This window comes from Pinus tabuliformis, chromosome Q (genome assembly GCF_031772625.1).
Source record: "Pinus tabuliformis cultivar Carrire ecotype Pingquan chromosome Q, CPIR1, whole genome shotgun sequence".
Taxonomy (NCBI): Eukaryota; Viridiplantae; Streptophyta; class Pinopsida; order Pinales; family Pinaceae; genus Pinus; species Pinus tabuliformis.
This window is the reverse complement of record NC_142296.1, coordinates 955,146,436-955,166,328: the sequence shown is the minus strand read 5'-3', so window position 1 is coordinate 955,166,328 and position 19,893 is coordinate 955,146,436. Positions and strand designations below refer to the sequence as shown.

Genomic DNA, 19,893 nt, shown 5'->3' with positions numbered 1-19,893 from the left:
CAATGGAACAAAAGACCTCATAATAAGATGGAGCTTGCTACGGCAAATAGGGAAGCTTATGATCTGTTGATGTTTCCTTGTTTCTTTCATCCTCTGACTGATGCTGAAATTTCTGTACCTGTATTGTTACAACATCCATCTAGTTAGAGTGTTCAACCTTCATAGCACTGACTTCCTTGGCATGGTCTTTCTCCATGCTCAATAACTTATTCTGAAGACATATCTGACTAGCTTCCATATCTTTTATTACTTTGTCATTATCTGCTTTTATGGTCATCAAGCAATGTTGCATAGAATTTATCTTTTTCTCATGATTTGCTTGTATGATAGCTCACTGATTATTATAATCGAATCTCATGATGGTCATTTCTTCATCCATAGTTGACAATATGTTCTGAATCGAACTTATTTCTTGATAACTTGTTTCCATGGCAATCATGTGATTTGAATGATTAAATTCCATGATTGTCATATTTTCCTCTAGGGCTAATAACTTGATTTGCACATAATTATTTTCTCTGCCATAATTAGCTTTCATGGTTTCCATTTCCTTCTGCATGTCGGTCCTCATATCCTCCATATTCTGAGCACACTTTTCTACTACAGAGGTTATGTGATCAGAGTGTTTAATTTTCATGATTTCCATCTTCTTATCACGTTTTTCCAGGTGGGTGTATAAAGTTCTCATATCCTTGACGTAATTAGTTACAAATTTTTCTTGATTAAGCTCCATATATTTTACCAACCACATTAGTTCTTCTATAGTTTTCTTATCATTTTCCCTTTCATTGTCGACATTGATTTGACAACTTGTCCCTGTTTTCCCACTGTTATGGATTTGATCTGCAACGGTACAAGCGGATGGCACATTCTGATATGGAGAATTGTCTTGAAATCTTTCATCGATAGCTGGATCCTTCACAAGATCACTTTCATTCTGCTCCATAATTTTAGGGGCACAAGGTGAGCTATCTTGATAAACATTTCTATCTTTAAAAGCATTGATGATGTCTTGTAAAGAAGCGAAAGAATCTTCAGGACAATGTTTAAACCAATTCAAAGCATCACCCTATAAAGAAAAAGCAAATAGACACATTTTGACATCTTCATGATCATATTGGGGAGAACGACAATATCTGAGTATTGTATGAGTAACCCTGCATAGATGCTTTCTAACAGCGACTGAATCACCACTCGAGAACAAAGACAATTTATGAATGGCCACTTTCGGAATATCATGGGGAACATCAGTAAAATGACACGGGGTAAACGAATCATCCATGATGAATTGCCTGAAGGAATTATGAGGGACCAAATGGATGATAGAGAGAGACCCCTGTTCAAGAAAATCAAGGGATCTACAAGAAGCAAGCTTCTAGTAGAAATTCTTGTAAGAAATGAAAGAAGTGGAGTTGACGCTTGAACATGAGTCTAGCTCTAGAAAAGGAAAAAACAACTGGATATAGGAGAGGGATTCTTGTCTGAGAAATAATAAATGACAGAAGTGGAGTCGCCACCCAAACAAGAAACGAACTGAAATGTCCAGGTGTTAAAAGTGTAGATGAAACGATAAATGAGATGACAAGAGATAAGGTGATGAAAAGATCAAATGATGCTAGGAAATGTTGTGCCGCTTGACAAGCTAATGAATGGCGGAAAAGATGAGATGTGCCAAGGAGTGTTGACTTTTCCGGCTCAAATGAGAGATGAGAAAGATGAAAGATGAATGTTGTGAGGACCAAGGACAGAAAAACTCTATCCCCGGCAACGGCGCTAGAAATGTTGTTGCACAAAGTGTCTAGGCACCGTGACAACGCTTAGAGTAAGGGATGTCACTCTTAAATCCTTACTCTGTTTAGACTCTCTCCTAGACAAGTCAAGGGGGGTAGTTCCTAGGTAAATGGATGAGGATAGCCTGTGAAAAATAGACTCTAGGAGATTTTAATGACGGACAACTTGATGAATCTAAACGATTAAATCAGATGAATAGATTAAACGCCAACGTAAACAAGACACGACCACACGATAGAAACAATTATAGACCAGTGCCTTTAATTAAACATCAACTAAATAAAACAAGTTATCCAGAACAATCCTCAATATGTGATGAATAATGACAATCATGAATAATCAATATGAATGCCCAAGACTATATCACACAAGATACTCCAGAGTTAAGACGATTATCGTTAATGACCAAGATCTAGAATTAATTAACCCTTTCGAAAAGTCAATATGATTTATCGCACCTTGACCATAGAAAAATCATAAAATTTAAGATTTAGCATTTAACATTAGAAACACCAAAGGACTTTAATTTAGGCAATAAACATTAATGAAGTAAAACAAATCAACGGGTTTAAAAATCGAAATTTTTAATGGGTCATAGGCCACATTAAAATTTTTTAATGTTTAAGTTAAAAAACCTTTAATTTATTTCATTTTAAATCCTTAGTCACAAATTTAAAATTTTTAGAATTTTTGAAGTTTTTTAAAGATCTTTAAATGTTCAGGATTTTAAAAGTTTTTAGATATTTATATTTTTGAAAATTTTAAAATTTTAAAGACTTCTAAATTTTTATTTTTATTTTTTAATTTTTTAATGTTTTTTTAGATTTTAGATATTTTATATTTTTTAATTTTTTTTAAAATATTTTATATTTTTAAGTTTTAAAAATTTAAAATAAAAAATCATGCATTACAAAATAAATAAAAGAAATGAAAGCAAATAAAGTCAAAGTATAAGCGTATCAAAACAAAATTAATTTGTGGAATATAAATAAAAATAAATAAAGGTATATACAACTCTAACTCCTACGCATATATCACCATGGTAATGAAAGTCGAATGCTTATGTTTTTGCAGCTGCACGTGAGACGGAGGGAGTTGGACGGCGATGCAGAAGGGAAATGAGGCTGCGGGGAGCTCGAGGATGAAACTGCATGGAGGAAGAAAAGGCAACGAAGGGGTTTGCTGTGATAATATGCAGCAAAAATCGATGGAGGATGGAGCTTGAGGGCAGAAGATCAAAGGAAGGAGCTCGATGGCTTGCAGGCTGGAGAGAGCAGAGAGAGGCGTTATGAGGATTGGAGCTGCGTGGAGGGTGTGGATAGCACACAGGTTGCAAGGAATGGGTGCGGGTCTGGGAAATGGTGGAGGGCAGCAAGGAAGCCACGGGGATGAGGCTGCGTGGAGTATTTCTTTTTTTATTTTTTATTTATTGTAGGTTTTTGGCAGCGAAATGGAGATACGCAGGTTTGGGTCGTAAAGAGATGAATGGAGGATGCAAGCAGATAGGGTAACGTAGAGGAGGCAGCATGCTGAGGGTTAGCAGCGATGAGGGGATAGGGATATGTGAGGGTTATGAAAACAGGTTTGCAGGTACAACGTTTGAGGGATGGAGGCTGCGAAATGAATACCATTGTTTTAAAAAACGGCCGTTTCGATACTGAAACGGCCGAGTTGATCCGAGCCGATACCCTCAGCCATGACTCGGCCTTTGAAACAGTATGTTTGGCCGAGTCATGGCTGACTCGGCAAACTCGGCCGTTTCTGTTATGACTCGGCCGAGTCACAAAAAGCCGGCCTAGAACACGTTAAACAGCAATTTAATATTTTTGTAATGGATTTTTATGGTGATTTCTGATTGGTTTGGACTCCAAGGTGTTATATGAATTTGCTAAATGTCATTTGGGGTCCATTCCCCCTCCCAAACCCTATTTAACACACTCAAATGCTCTCTACTATTGATATGCTATTCAAATTTCATGGTAATGTTAAATTCTTAAAGTAAAAGTGACATTCTCCTTAATCTTCATTTTCATCCTTTTACTTAAATTTTTAACATTACCATGAAATGACTCAGGATGTTTGAGAGTGGTTTCGGCCTCATTGGATTTCATATGGAGAAAGTAGAATTTTAGATTTCATTCAAAATCCAGCAGACTTATCATTTTTCAGGATTTCAGGATTGGAGGATTGCAATGTTTCCATTGAATTTTGTCATGTATTAGGGTATGGAACTCGTATTTAATCAAGAGCACCAATCCCTCTATGTACCTTGATGTTAGTGACATTGGTTGTCGAACTCCTCTGGGATTCGCTCCCAAACCAGGAGCTTCTGAAAATGTCGCTCCCGCTCCCATTTTCGCTCCTGCTCCCAAGTAACACAAAGAAGAGAAACCGTTTGGATAAAAAACGGTTAAATGATCTAGTTTATGTCCAATACAACCTCCGGCTCAGATGAAACCATTTGTTGAACAAAAGACCTGATTCAGATCCCATTGTGTTGGAAGACATTGATCCAACATCAGATTGGGTAGTGGAGAGTCGTCCAGCAGAGTTTGATCTTGATGAGGATCTTGATTTAGATTTAGATATCGAGACATCAATTGAACTTGAACATGCTGTTCAGTTGAATGCAGATTCCAATCCACCATCCTCAGTCTCACAGCCAACAAGGACTCCAGTTGTAGGTGCTTCCTCTGCTCAGCCACGACAGAAACGCAGTCGCATATCTACTCTATCTTAGCTTGCCTCTGCTGCAGTTGCACAGCTTGCTAGTGGTACCACTTCTACAGCTGCAGTTGGAGATGATGATGATGAGGAGGAGCCATGGACCCCCTGTCTGACTCTGATGATGATCCAGAGATTGATCGACATGATCTTGGCTCCTCTGGCAGTAGCTACTAGCCAGTAGCTGTAGTACTAGTACTGGAGTCTGGTCACAGTTTACTTTTGTTGTAGAGGCCATTTCTAGCCTCCTTGGTTATGTGTTTTTTGTTTTGAGTCTTTGATCATGTATGACAGTTGACTATGTATTGCCATTGGGTACCATTTTGATATAATGGATTGGTTCATGAGCCTACTTTGATCATATGTTGTCTTCCATCTATATTATAATGCTGTGTGTTTGGAAACATGAATGAAAATCTCTAAAATTATGTTTAAAATCTTTAAAATTATGTTTTTTTATAAAAAAATAAATATTTAATGTATTTTTTACAACGACCGAGTCATTGAAATCGAGCCGGCCGAGTCATTACCGTTTCGGAGTCGGAGTCGGAGTCGATCCTCGGCCGAGTCGGAGTCGGAGTCGGAGTCTTAAAACATTGATGAATACGTAGAGGAGCTGTGGTGAAGAAGGAGGCAGCAAAGAGGAGCCGCAGATAGAGAAGGGAAAATGCAGGGATATGGGGGTATAGCTGCCAAGGGTTGGAGATTTGTATTGCAAGTTTAGCAGCTATGAAAACAGTGGGCAGCTGAATGAGGGTTTGACGCAAGAAGAAACCCAAGATTTTCCAGATCTCATAAAAAATTTCAGATTTAAAACTCTTAAATAAAAATAATTTTGAAATTCTCTAGAAAACAACAGTAAAAACAAATTTGAAATTTTTCTGCTAATGAAAAACCAGGCAGCCAATCAACCTGCAAAATGGTGGTCCAGAACTTCTACCTGAATCTCTAAAATTTTTCCAGAAATCTTAATTAAATTTTTTAAATCGCTCTGCTTCAGATTTCTTTGAAACCCTTATAAAATTTCCAGATCTGAACATAAATAAATTCAAAACCCTTGGACTGCAAAATGTCTAAATAACCTCCCTGCAGAATTATGCTGATGGACCTCCAGAGATCCAGATCTTACTCTCCAGGGCCTAGATCTGGACTCTGCACAACTTTCAGTTTCAGATCTGCAGCTACAGGACAACAAGAAACACCCAAACAATATATACAATGACCCCAAAAAACTAAAACCCCGAAAACCCAAGTTAGAAAATTGAAAATAATTTTACAGATCTATGTACATAAATGGCAGATCTATCAGATCTAGGGAGTGTGAGTCTGACTCCGCTCCCAGATCTAATGATCTGAGGCTCCCAATAGCCAGATCTATTGATTTAGCACAGAAAAATTAAATTTTTTGAATTTTAGAAGAGGTACTGAGCTCAAAACCCTTCATGCATCACCCGTAAAAAATATCTTATGATAAGCCCGCGCTCAAATTTAAGTTGGGCTCTTCAGAAAACACGAATTAGGAGTTCGCTGGTTCAACTGAGAACTTACCCGAACACACGATGATCTAAAAATCAAGACTTTCCTGCAAAACTCAATTTAACCATCAACATAGAGTGAAAAAATGATAATAAAATTCAAATTCAATAGAGATATTTGCTATTATATTCAAAACTTAAATTATCATTCAAACTCCAGCGACTGAGTAAGATATTTGTACTCAAATCACTCTTCAGAAAGCTACATCAATGGCTAAAAAGAAATCTATACATGAAAATAACACATCTTACAGTATTTCCACGAAGAGTAACACCAACAGAAATTAACCCCAAAATCTTTCTTTATTGCCCATAAAAAGATTGCAAAGAGCTTTTCGCTTAGTATACGATCTAGAGATCGGATGAATATGACTGACAAAATGATCTATTTAAAGATAAATCCTCCAATGGTTAGTTTGAGTGATCCTTGTCAAAACAATCTCGACCATTGATGAGGATCAAAATTTTCTTTTAGTCTCATCCGTTGAAATTTTAAATATCGAGGAAATTTCGAATTTTTCAATTAAATGTATTTTAATTAATTCAAAAATTAAAATTTTGAATTAATTTCCTCAAAATTTTGACTTTCACTTAACCCCAGGGACCAAAGGCATAAAATTTAGCAAAATAATTAATTAACCTTAGTCCCTGGACCTCTTAAAATTTAATTTTTTAAAGGACCCACAAATTTTGCCTTCGGAAAATTTAAATTCACTTAAGACCTTGTTGACCACTACATGTCAACAACCGATAGCAGTACACCCCCTTTTTTCGCAAAAGGGATAGTGCTTGATGAACGTGTCTGTGCCGTTCGACTATCATCATCAGCTTGATCATGTTATATTGTAAACCCTTTCTGCATGTGTAAACTGTAAATAATCTCAACAAATCCGTGTCGTGTATGTAATTGCCTAGGTAAGCCTAATTTTTTGATGACGATCTACATTCCAGAATGTTTTTTGTCTCATCGATCCATGATCGGTAGAGTTTTCCTTCAGCATTACCCCAAAGCCGGATGGATTTTGTCACCAGAATGTTAAGGGAGTCCTAGTGTGCTAGATCGAGTCTATGTAAAAGTGGTTTGGAAATAATCCTAACTATTTGGTTAGGTTATTTTATTACAAATTGCTTGACATGCTAGATTATATTTGCGTCGCAGAACTGGGTAGTCTGTGAGGGTCTTGTTCAACTGGGTTTTCCCCTTGAGATGTAAAAATGTAAAAATCATGATGTAAAGTGTCTTGAGGGTTAGAAAAATACTTTATCTCCTCATAGGTCCTAGGTCCTAGGTAAATTTAAATTTTCCAGAGGTAAAATTCGTGGATCCTTTAAAAAATTAAATCTTAACAGGTCCAGGGACTAAGGTTAGTTGATTATTTTGCTAAATTTTATGCCTTAGGTCCCTGGGGTTAAGTCAAAGTCAAGGTTTTGAGGAAATAAATGCAAAATTTTAATTTTTTAATTTATTAAAATGCATTTAATTGAAAATCTCGAAATTTCTTCAATATTTAAAAATTCGATGGATGAGATTAAAAGAAATTTTGATTCTCATCAACGATCAAGATAATTTTGACAAGGATCACTCGAACTAGCCATTGGAAGATTTGTCTTTAAATAGAAGGTCATTTTGTCAATTAGAGATCAGATCTTTTGATCGTGTACTAAGCGAAAAGCTCTCTCTTGTAATCTTTTTTATGAGCAATAAAGAAAGACTTTGGGGTTAACTTCTACTGGTGTTACTCTTCATGGAAATGCTGTAAGATGTATTATTTTCATGCATATATTTCTTTTTGGCCATTGATATAGCTTTTTGAAAAGCGATTTGAGTACAGGTGTCTTGCTCAATCGCTGAGGTTTAAATGACGGGATTCTCTACATGTGTATTGACTGCATGGCCCTGAACAAGAAAACGTTGAAGAACATGTATCCCATCCCGTGCATTGATGAGTTGATGGATGAGCTTAGAGGAGCCAAGTACTTCTCTAAGATAGATCTGCAGTCAGGATATCATCAGATTCAGGTGAGAGAGTAGGACATTTCGAAGACAACCTTCAAGTGTCATTATGGGCATTTCGAGTTCCTAGTCATGCCTTTTGGGTTGATCAATGCACTGGCTACTTTCCAGTCATGCATGAACCATGTGTTCCAAGGCCAACTGAGGAGGCTTGTACTGGTATTATTTGATGACATCTTGATCTACAACAGGACATGGGAGGAGAACCTATAGCACTAAGAGATAGAATTGCGCATATTGGAGGAGCAGCAGTTCTACACTAAGATGTCTAAGTGCGAGATTGGGCTACTATAGATGCTTTACATGGGACACATCATAGGTGCAGATGGGGTCAAGGTGCATGAGGAGAAGATTCGGGCCATTCGGGATTAGCCAAAGCCCCAAGATGTGACAACATTGAGAGCATTTTTGGGCATCTGTACTTATTATCAGAAGTCCACGAAGGGCTTCTCATAGTTGGCAGCACCCCTTACTGATCTGACTAAGTAAGGGGCCTTTGTGTGGATGGAGGGAGCTTAGGAAGCATTTGATCGCCTCAAGGAGGTAATGAATTGTTGTCCGATATTAGAAATCCTAGATTTCAATCAACCTTTCACATTGGAGTGCGATGCATCAGGTGTAGGGATCAGGGTATTCTTGTCCCAAGGAGGGCACCCCATTACTTTCGAGAGATGGAAGCTTCTACCTCATGAGCTGTCGTATTCCATTTACGACAAGGAGATGTTGGCCATAATGCATGCATTGGCCAAATTTAGATAGTATTTGGTGGGGAATCGATTTCAGGTGAAGACAGATCACAATAGTCTTCGCCATTTCATGGGGTAGCAGGGCCTCAATGACAGACAACAAAGATGGGTCAACAAAGTATAGGCCTACGATTTTGATATTGAGTATGTGCGGGGGAAGCACAACGTAGAGGCAGATGCACTCCCCAGGAGACCAACCGGGCTTTCACTCATGAGCATTCGTCATGATTGGAATGCTCAGTATTATGGGAGAGTTGTTAGTAATGTGTGCCTTTGATGCTAGCATTATTTTCATTTCTGTAGATTGCTGGACAATGTAGTGTTGATGTATGTAGGGTGTTTGGTTGTGCCTTGTAGTGTTTATCATAAACTTGTATTGTTACAATAAAAATGGAGTATCTAAAATACCTCATCAACCAACACAACAACACCTCAGTGGACGATGATATACACCAAAAAATCAAGCATAACATTAGGCCTTTCTCAAAAGATGTCTATGCCATTGTTCAGAAAGAACAACCAGATAGGTGTAGAAGGAACAGGAAATAGGGCACAAAATCTTCAAACTTGGGACAAATTTGAAGCACATGAGGGTCACATGGAAAGTTCTTTCCAAACTAGATGAACTGAATGCACTCCTTTCTTAAGTGAACTAGTTAGAGGGGAATAAATTAATTTGGGCTCTAAAACCAGCTATGCTTGCTCTCATACAACACAAGTTCTTGGAGGAACCTTGTGAAGGGGTTAGACTTCCAGTTGCATCTTGTCTCAGTAACATCATGAGACTAACCGCCCCTATAGCTCCTTACAATGATGATGTTATGAGGAGAATTTCCAGACTGATAGTAGAGACTCTTCAGGACTTAGACAACAGTGCAAGCTCTACCTTTGGGAAGAAGCTTGAGATTTTAGAAGTCATGGCCATGGTCAGAACATATAAAATCACGTTTGATCTAGAGTGTGATGTCTTGATTCATCATATGTTCCAATGCTTCTTCATCATTAGGAAACATCATCCTGACGTAGTCATAGCACAAATGCAGTCCATCTTATCATCATGTATGAGAGGTTGTGATGCCATTTGCCAAGAGTTGTAGTCTCAATTTTTGTTTGTTTGGAAGGGAGAGAAGTTGGTCTCACCTGTTGCTTATGAACTAGCTAAAAGGCTGGTTGAGTAGAACATTGAGCTATTCAAAAGACAATTGACTATGGAGAAGTTGTTCCAGTTTGGTGACCAACCATGCAACAAGAATGAGCTGAGGAGGAAGAGACTTTGCTTCATTTGCAAGGGACCTTGGGGACTTGACCACTCATGCTTAAGTGACACTAAGGAGATGACAGAGGTAGAGCAGGAGGAGATTCCTTCTAACTTCCAAGGTGAGGATTCTTCTTTGGATGAGTTCATGGGTTCATATGAGGATGCTTCTAAGGAGCACGAGTCATGTGGAGTTGTTGACAACAGGCCAGATTTATGTTCAAGTATGTATGGTGAGTAGTCAATGGACCCTATGGGAGACATTCAGGATGATGAGTCACCAGTGATGATTCAGCATGAGAAGCATATGGTGGAGCATGAGTCAGCTGAGGAGGAGGATGTGCACAGTACACATGATGAGCCTCTTGGGGAGAGCTAGCTGGAGGATCATATTGAGCTCGTGATGGAGGTGGATGAGCAACCACCCTTGGGGTCAGGCATTGATGAGGAGCAGACAGATGTACAAAGCGGCAATGTTTACAAACAATTGTCCTCAGGAGGTGCTGGAGTCTGACAGGACAATTTTGCAGGAGATTGGTGGACTGGAGGAGCATGGCGTTTCCTATCAGACGAGGGAGATGGTAGTGCATCCATCTTTGGGTCTACCCATTGATGGGGTGCAAACAGTTGTAGTGGCAGCCACCAAGGTTGCAGCATTTTCAGGCCAAACCCTTACTGGGTTTTTGTGGGTTTTGGACAAGGAGCTTGTGGCTGAAGTTTCATCATTTTCTGAGCAATAGAGATGGGGTTTCTTGCAGCTCCTTTCCAGCCAACAATTGTAGTTACTGGGAGACAACGCAGAGCATTAGAGGAGCAGTTACTTTCCAGCATTGAGATTACAATTTGACACCTGGGTTCTGTCAAGATTGCCCTTGGGGCAAGCCCAGGTGCATTTTCCACACTATTGTACTTGCTCCATTCAATTAATAAAATGGCTCAGCTGGTCCTCATTTTTGTTGTGTATTGAGTATTTACTGATTGTCTAATTTTTCTGTGTATGAATCATATTTGCTTTTGTATATCATTGTTTGTTTAAGTTTGGAACATTACAGTGGTATCAAAGCTTAGATTTTTGCTTAGTTGTGGGGAAACTTTTCTATGAGTGAGGAGGACAAGCATAATATAGAAGACAAACATATCAGAGCAGGGAAAGGGAGTTGGAGATTACTCCAGACATGGAGGATTGTGGGAAGACTGCAGTAGCAGAAGATATGGGTGAACCCAAGAGCAGGGAAGAGATGGCCTTCAATAGCCTCTTGAGGGCTTTGAGTGACTTGACGAAGGGGCAGAAGGAGATGCTGGACAAGATCAAAATGCAGAACCAAGAGTGAAGCACTCACAAGGAGTTCATAGTTGGAGAGACTTTAGGGGCCTCTCAACAGTTCGATCACCTTTCACCCACTGCACAGCGACCATCCTTGAGTGAGCCAACTCGAGCTACTTTACCCTCTTTCATACCTTTGGCACAGGGAGAGATTGTTGGAGGTGAGGATCCATCGTTGATGGGGAAGCATTTCCAGGAGTGGCAGTCCATGGGAGCAGACTTTAGAGAGGCTCTGACCTTAATAGATTTTGGCAAGCTCAAGCGGAACGAGAAGGGGAAAAGTTATGGTATGTAGAACTATGAGCTACATCGTTATAGTGGGAAAATGTATTTCCCTACATATGATGGCACTTCCAAGTGCACAACACGTGCTTGGGTAGAGAAGCTGGACACATACTTCTAGCTGAATCGGATGATAGAGGTAGAGGCCATCAAGATGGCCACATTACACCTGGAGGGGGAGGCACACGATTGGTGGTTTCATGGTTTGTCCACTCTGGGGCATGCCAGTGTGACCTCCTATGAGGACTTCACATGGAGAGTAGTGGAGCGCTTTGATTAGAAGGATCCAGAGGCTCACTTTAGGGAGTTGACCTAGCTTTGACAGACAGGGAATCCAGAGCATTATATCTCAAAGTTTTTGAGGGTCTCAGTCATGGTGCTCGATTTGTCAGATGCTAGGAGAGTATACACATTTGTAGAGGGGTTGAAAGAGCCATTATGGGGATTGGTGAAGTCTCGCAAACCATCAAACCATCTACTCTTCTGGAGGTAGTATCTTGCACTCGAGATTTGCAGGGGGACATCCCCAAGGCTCGAATTCCATTTCCTGCATGCACTCCCTTCCCTCAGAAGGGGAGTGACACTAGATCATCCACAACGCAGAGAGTAGCTCAAGGGCGTGGTCAGTTGGATGACAAGACTAGGAGAGACCTCAGGAGGAGGAAGTTGTGTTTTACATGCCGAGAGCCTTGGGCACCTGGTCATCGGTGCACAACAGGAAAGGCCCATTACATCGAGGTCTTCTAAGACAATGATCAGGAGGACGTTGAGGAGTCAGAGTTTGGTGGCAGAGACAGTGAGGATCCAACAGGGAGAGGACCACCACCACCACCACCTCAGGGAGGAGCATCTTTCGCACCAGCAGGGGGAGTCCTAGCTTCTTTGTGCGGGATTCCCAAATTTTTTACTATGAGGATTAGAGGTACGATGCAGAGGTAGTGTGTCTCCTTCTTGGTAGACAGTGGGGACACCCACAATTTTATTGATGCTCAAATGGTCCAGAGGAGGGGAATCACCACTACAAAGTTTGAGGGGTTTTCAGTCCTAATACCAGGGGATAGGACTATGTAGTGCACTCGATATGTTCCTACTCTGAGAGTGACTATGGGGAACTCTTCGATGAAAAATCATCTTTTTGTGGTGGATGTATTGGACACCAATGTGGTGTTAGGTGTCCAATGGTTGTATTCCCTTGGTCGGGTTACCACCGATTGGAAGCATTTGGTGATGGAGTTTGCTGGACCGGATGGCAAGCCAGTGGTTCTTAGGGGCATGCATTTGTACCCCCCTTAGACAGTTTCGACCCACTGGATGGAGGCCGATTTGAGGCATGGAGACATAGCATGGGCAGTAGAGCTAAGGATTTCAGAGGCTGCGAGAAAGACTACACCACCACATCCAAACATACAAGTAGTACTGGATATATATCCGATAGTTTTTGGAGATATACTGTTGGGACAACCACCAGACAGGGGATTTGAGCACACTATAGAGTTGGAGCCTGGTGTGCAGGTGGTCATCACCACACCCTATAGGCATCCCAAGGCCTATAAGGACAAGATTGAGAGAGCCATCAGGGATTTGTTGGCATTGGGTCACATCAGACCGAGTTCTAGTCCTTTTGCTTCCTCAGTTGTGCTGGTGAAGAAGAAGGACGAGACTCTCCGCATGTGTATTGACTACAGGGCCCTCAACAAGAAGACACTGAAGAACAAGTATCCCATTCCGCACATTGATGAGTTGATGGATGAGCTTAGAGGAGCCAAGTACTTCTCTAAGATAGATTTGCGGTCAGGATATCATCAGATTCGGGTGAGAGAGCAGAACATTCCGAAGACAACCTTCAGGTGTCATTATAGGCATTTTGAGTTCCTAGTCATGCCATTTTGGTTGACCAATGCATCGACTACTTTCCAGTCATGCATGAACCATGTGTTCCGAGGCCAGCTGAGAAGGTTTGTATTGGTATTCTTTGATGACATCTTGATCTACAACAGGACATGGGAGGAGCACCTACAACACTTAGAGATAGTCTTGTGCATATTGGAGGAGCAACAATTCTACACTAAGATGTCTAAGTGCGAGTTTGGGCTAACAAAGATGCTTTACTTGGGACACATCATAGGTGCAGATGGGGTCAAGGTGCATGAGGAGAAGATTCAGTCCATTCGGGATTGGCCAGAGCCCAGAGATGTGACAGCATTGAGAGGATTTTTGCACATCTATAGTTATTATCGGAAGTTTGTGAAGGGCTTCTCACAGTTGGCAACACCCCTTCCTGATTTGACTAAAAAAGGGGCCTTTGTGTGGATAGAGGGAGCTCAGGAAGCATTTGATTGCCTCAAGGAGGTAATGAGTTGTTGTTCGGTATTAGCACTCCCAGATTTCACTCAGCCTTGCTCAGGCAGCATTTGATTGCCTCAAGGAGGTAATGAGTTGTTGTTCAGTATTAGCACTCCCAGATTTCACTCAGCCTTTCACATTGGAGTGCGATGCATCAGGTGTAGGGATCGGGGTAGTCTTGTCCCAAGGAGGGCACCCCATTGCTTTTGAGAGTTAGAAGCTTCTACCTCACAAGCTATCGTATTCCATTTATGACAAGGAGATGTTGGCCACAATGCATGCATTGGCCAAATTTAGATAGTATTTGGTGGGGAATCGATTCCGGGTGAAGATGGATCACAACAGTGTTAGCCATTTCATGGGGCAGCAGGGCCTCAACGGCAGACATCAGAGATGGGTCAGCAAAGTGCATGCCTACGATTTTGATATTAAGTATGTGCGGGGGAAGCACAACATAGTGGCGAATGTACTATCCAAGGGACTAGCCAGGATTTCACTCATGAGCATTTGTCATGATTGGAAGGCTTAGTAATTGGTAAAGTACTCCAAGGATCGTCGGGCATGCGAGATCTTTGAGGGTAGCTATGCAAATGAGCGCTACAAGGTGATGGATGAGGTTATTTATTATAAGGGGCGCATATTTTTGGTTTCAGGATCACAGTTGAGAGAGCACGTCCTTCAAGCAACTCATGATTCTCCTCTGGCCAGGCACCAGGGGTTTAGGAAGACATACATGGCAATGAGAGAGCGCTTCACTTGGAAGGGCCTCAAGTGAGATGTGTTGAGGCATGTGCAGGAGTGTGAAGTTTGCCAGAGGAACAAGGGTAAGTTGACCCATCTAGCAGGATTGTTGCAGCCTCTTCCCATCCCTGAGGGGAAATGGGAGAGCATCTCTATGGAATTCATTACTGGACTTCCCTCGGTACAAGGGAAGGATTGTACTTTTGTAGTGGTTGACTAACTGGCCAAGTTGGCACACTTCTTTGCCATATGACACAATATTCAACCTCATAGGTGGTAAAGTTGTTCTTTTAGAGAGGTCTTTCGTCTGCACGGTCTCCCTAAGACCATAGTCAGTGACAGGGATAGCCAATTCATGGGAGGATTTTGGCAGGAGCTCTTCAGACTAGTCAGCATTGAGCTCACCCTGAGCACTAACTATCATCCGTAGACCGATGGTCAGACAGAGAGGGTGAACTAGTGGTTGGAGGGTTATCTCAAGAATTATGTGACAGGGCAGTAGATGGCTTGGATTCGATGGTTGCACCTGGGAGAGTATTGTTACAACACCACCCATCATATGTCCATTGGTATGAATCCTTTCCGTGCTTTATATGGTTATGATGCCTTATCGTTTGCTGATATTGTTTTTGGAGACAGCAGGGCCCCAAAATCCAAGGATTGGATCCTAGAGAGCCAAGATATCCTCAAGGCTCTCAAGGATAACTTATAAATAGCCTAGAACTAGAAGAAGATATATGCTGATCGACATCGAGTAGATAGGTATTTTGAGGAGGGGCACTTGGTCTACCTTCAATTGCAGCCGTACCGACAGTCCACACTTAAGCAGAAGGGGGCCGAAAAGATGCAATCGAGATTCTTTGGTCCGTATAGAGTGAGCAAGAGGGTTGGAGAGGTGGCTTACGAGTTAGAGCTACCACCAGGGAGTAGGATTCATAAAATCTTTCATGTGTCATGCCTTAGGAGGGTGTAGGGTAAGCAAGTTACAACAGTCATGGAGTTGCCTCCGCTTGATGATGAGGGGCATTTGGTCCTAGAGCCAGAAGCCATCTTGGAGACCAGGGAAAGGAAGCTCAGAAGCAGGATCATCAGAAAGTATTTGGTGCGATGGAAGAATTTACTGGAGGATGCCACTTGGGAAGGAGAGCAAATTCTTGAGCATTCGACCATTGAAGTTGTTTGGAGACAAGCAACATTTGGGAGGGGAGGACTGTCATGTCCCTTCCTAAATCATTTTGGAACAAGATTAATTTTTGTATTATGGGGCCAATTTTGGAGTTAGTGGACCCCATTCGATTTTATTAGGAGATTAGACTAGGAGAAGATGTTTGTTTTGTAGTTAAGTTACACATGGGGGCCACCCTCACTAGGGAATTACGCATTCCCTAGTTCGATTTGCATGGAGTGTGTTAGGCCCCTATACTACTAGTGTAACCCCTTATTGTTATTAGTACAACCCACTTATTATAGTGATGTACCCATGTAGTGCCCATATTGTTACTATTGTGCCCCATAGAAGCCCACTATTGTTATTATTGTGCCCTTACATTATTATTGTTATGTCGGCTATGATTATGTTATGACCCCTTAGACTCATATATATAGAAAGGAGGTCTTTTCATTTGTATCATCCAAGAATTGTTCATTTATGTAATGTAAAGGAGGTTGCCCTATCGAAGAGGCTGAATTCTAAGGCGTTGATCTATCTTTTCTATCTTTTCTTGCGCTGGTTTCATAACATTTGGTATCAGAGCTTTGGATTCTAGGGTTTCGCTGCTCCAAACAGGTCATCGTGGAATTTTCGCTATAACTTTTTTTCTGCGACGTTTCAGAAGTTGCAAAAAAAACCCATTTGAGAAGAAATCGCGCTGAACCTCGGGTCCGAATTTCAAAGCTTTTCGCGCTATATTTGCGTAGATATGATCTGAGGAAGTTGGTCTTTTTATAGACTCCTGAATTACATTACAAACAGGTGACCTGGGGGAAATCGTCATAACTTTCTCTCTGGGGATCAGATTGAAATTTCGTAAGAAGGTACAGAAAGAGGACGGACTGTAGTTTCTTGTTTATATTTTTCAGAGCCAAAGGTTGAAACAGTGACTCGTGGCAAGTCGTACAAGTTCGCTCTACTGAACTAGTCTATAATCAGGTCATCTTGGGAGATTGTGCATAACTCTTCCTTGGAGAATCCAATTTGGATCAGACTGGTGGCATTAGAAAGAGGAAACAGAGAGCTACTACAGGTCACAATTTTAGAACTTAAAGATCTGAAAGTATAGAGTTACAGTCGTTTCATGATCGAGCTCCTAAAATCAAGAAAAAGCAAGATGAAGAAGTTTGATGGCAAGGATCCGGTAAATTGGATACTTCAGATGGAGCAATATTTTGATTTACATGATGTACCACTATTACAAAAGGTATGTATTGCATCTTCATATTTAGAACCGGATCTATTTTTATGGTATGAAGGGCTTTGTTCTTGTAAACAATTTGTTACGTGGTCAATTTTCACGGAGGAAATGATAACACATTATGAGGATACAAAGAGCAACACCTTCTTTAGAGCAACACCACAACAATTGGAAAGAGTAAAAGGGCTTTGTGACATAGTGGAAAGCAAAATTATGGAAACCAGGAAGCATACCCCTCACAACTATAAAGATGGAGGTGTTGTTTCTCCTAGCCTTCCACAACCTACAAGGGTTACACCACAACAATTGGAAGAAAAAAGACAAAAAGGGCTTTGTTACAATTGTGATAGAAAATGCACTAAAGGTCATAAGTGTGCCGAGAAGAAATTATTTTACATAGAATATGAAGAGAAGGAAGAAAAGGATCAAGAAACATCAAAAGAAGAAGATATATGCCAGGACCCCACCCCAGAGAAAGAAGAAATGAATCAAACCATATCTTGTAAAACATTGGCAAGAATTACCACTCCTCAAACTCTCAAGATAGAAGGACATATCAAGAAGAAAAAGGTGCAAGAAGTGAAAGATCACATCGAGAAAGAAGAAATGAATCCAACCATATCTTGTAATTCATTGGTCAAAATTACCACTCAAACTATCAAGATAGAAGGACATATCAAGAAGAAAAATGTTCAAGAAGTGAAAGATCACATCGAGAAAGAAGAAATGAATCCAACCATATCTTGTAATTCATTGGTCGAAATTACCACTCCTCAAACTATTAAGATAGAAGGACATATCAAGAAGAAAAATGTTCAAGAAGTGAAAGATCACATCGCGCATCAAGAAATGAATCCGACCATATCTTGTAAAGGATTGGAAGAAATTATCACTCCTCAAACTCTAGAGATAGAAAGACATATCAAGAAGAAATAGGTTCAAGCAATGAAAGATCACATCAAGCATCAACAACAAGTTCTCCAAATTTTAAAGGATAACGCCTCTTCGGTGCAAAATCAAATGAAACAACATGTAGATCAACATCGTAGTGAAAAATGTTTTGATGTAGGTGATTGGGTATTTTACTGCTACATCTCAAGCAAGCTATTTATGAGAAGGAAATGTTGGCAATACTACATGCACTTAAAGAATGGCGACCTTACCGAAGGGGAAGACTCTTCAAGGATGACGATGTGGAAGCATTGTTTTGTGCTATTTCTATTATCCAACCAGATTGGATAAACGAAGCAAGGGATGAATGGAAGAAGGACGAAGAAGTATGGCCACTTATTCAAAAGTTGAAAAGAATCCCAATTCAAACAATATTGCCAGAAATTGAAGAGGAAGGAAAAATCATATTGGAACCTAGAGCAGTCACAGAAACAAGAACCCGACAGCTACGAAATCGATCGATTTCAGAGTATCTCATCAAGTGGAAGAACTTACTCGCTGAAGATTCCACATGGGAGGACAAGAATTTTATACAGAAGCATCAAGAACTACTCAAGCGTTGAGGACAACGCTTTTTGAAGGAGAGGGGCATGTTAGGCCCCTATACTACCAGTGTAACCCCTTATTGTTATTAGTACAACCCACTTATTATAGTGATGTACCCATGTAGTGCCCATATTGTTACTATTGTGCCCCATAGAAGCCCACTATTGTTATTATTGTGCCCTTACATTATTATTGTTATGTCGGCTATGATTATGTTATGACCCCTTAGACTCATATATATAGAAAGGAGGTCTTTTCATTTGTATCATCCAAGAATTGTTCATTTATGTAATGTAAAGGAGGTTGCCCCCTCGAAGAGGCTGAATTCTAAGGCGTTGATCTATCTTTTCTATCATTTCTTGAGCTGGTTTCATAAGGGTTAACTTTTTCATGATGGTCGTTAAGTGAGGGCCCACAATGGAGGACAAAATGGAGGGAAAAGTGCTCTATGAAAACTATATAAGGAGGGCAACTCTCCTCTTCTCATTCATCATTGGAGTATATCGATTTCTCTTTGGTTGCTCAAGCTGCTTAGCCGAGTCACTGGCTGTTTAGCACGAGTTCTTCAGGTGAAGAGCTCACCTTTCTTCAGGGGACTTTGAATGCCAACCTAGAGAGGTTTTCTTCATTTCTTCAGGAGGGGGATCACATTGTGATTTCCAGCAGTAGTATTTCTTTCCAGTTCGTGCATATTACTGGAGGACGCAGTGGAGAGGAGGCTGAGTTTGTTAGTGGTGCTTAGCAGTGGAGATTTGATGTGAGGTTTTCCGGAGAGGAGGCTAGGGAGGATTGTTAGCATTTGGGAGAGTTTGGGAGCTAATTGAGATTCTAGCTTGGCAGTGTGACTTTTGCACTACCTGGTCCAGCGCAGAGGCAGTGTTTGGGAGCTCATTTGGTGGGTAGAATATCAGTCTATGAGGCTGAGTTTTTCCATGGAGGTTGGTGGAGATATTTGGAGTGATATTTGCTTCTTTTTCAGAGTGTGGAGGACTTTGTGGCCATTCCTTGTAGGCCATATTTTTGGAGTTGTTTAGAGGGCATGGGCCATAGAGGAGGTCAAATTTGGGAGGTTGGATTCAGGCCAAACCCTTTCTAGGTTTTTGTGGGTTTTGGCCAAGGAGCTTGTGGCTGAAGTTTCATCATTTTCTGAGCACCGGAGATGGGGTTTCTTGCAGCTCCTTTCCAGCCAACAGTTGTAGTTACTGGGAGACAACGCAGAGCATTAGAGGA

At 40.8% G+C, this 19,893-nt stretch overlaps 1 protein-coding gene across 1 annotated transcript in view; it reads right to left on the bottom strand.

Moving 5' to 3' along the window:
• Positions 1 to 19,893, bottom strand: part of LOC149222652 (uncharacterized) — a 404,075-nt gene that overhangs the window by 89,393 nt on the left and 294,789 nt on the right. The gene's annotated exons all lie outside the window — the stretch shown is intronic.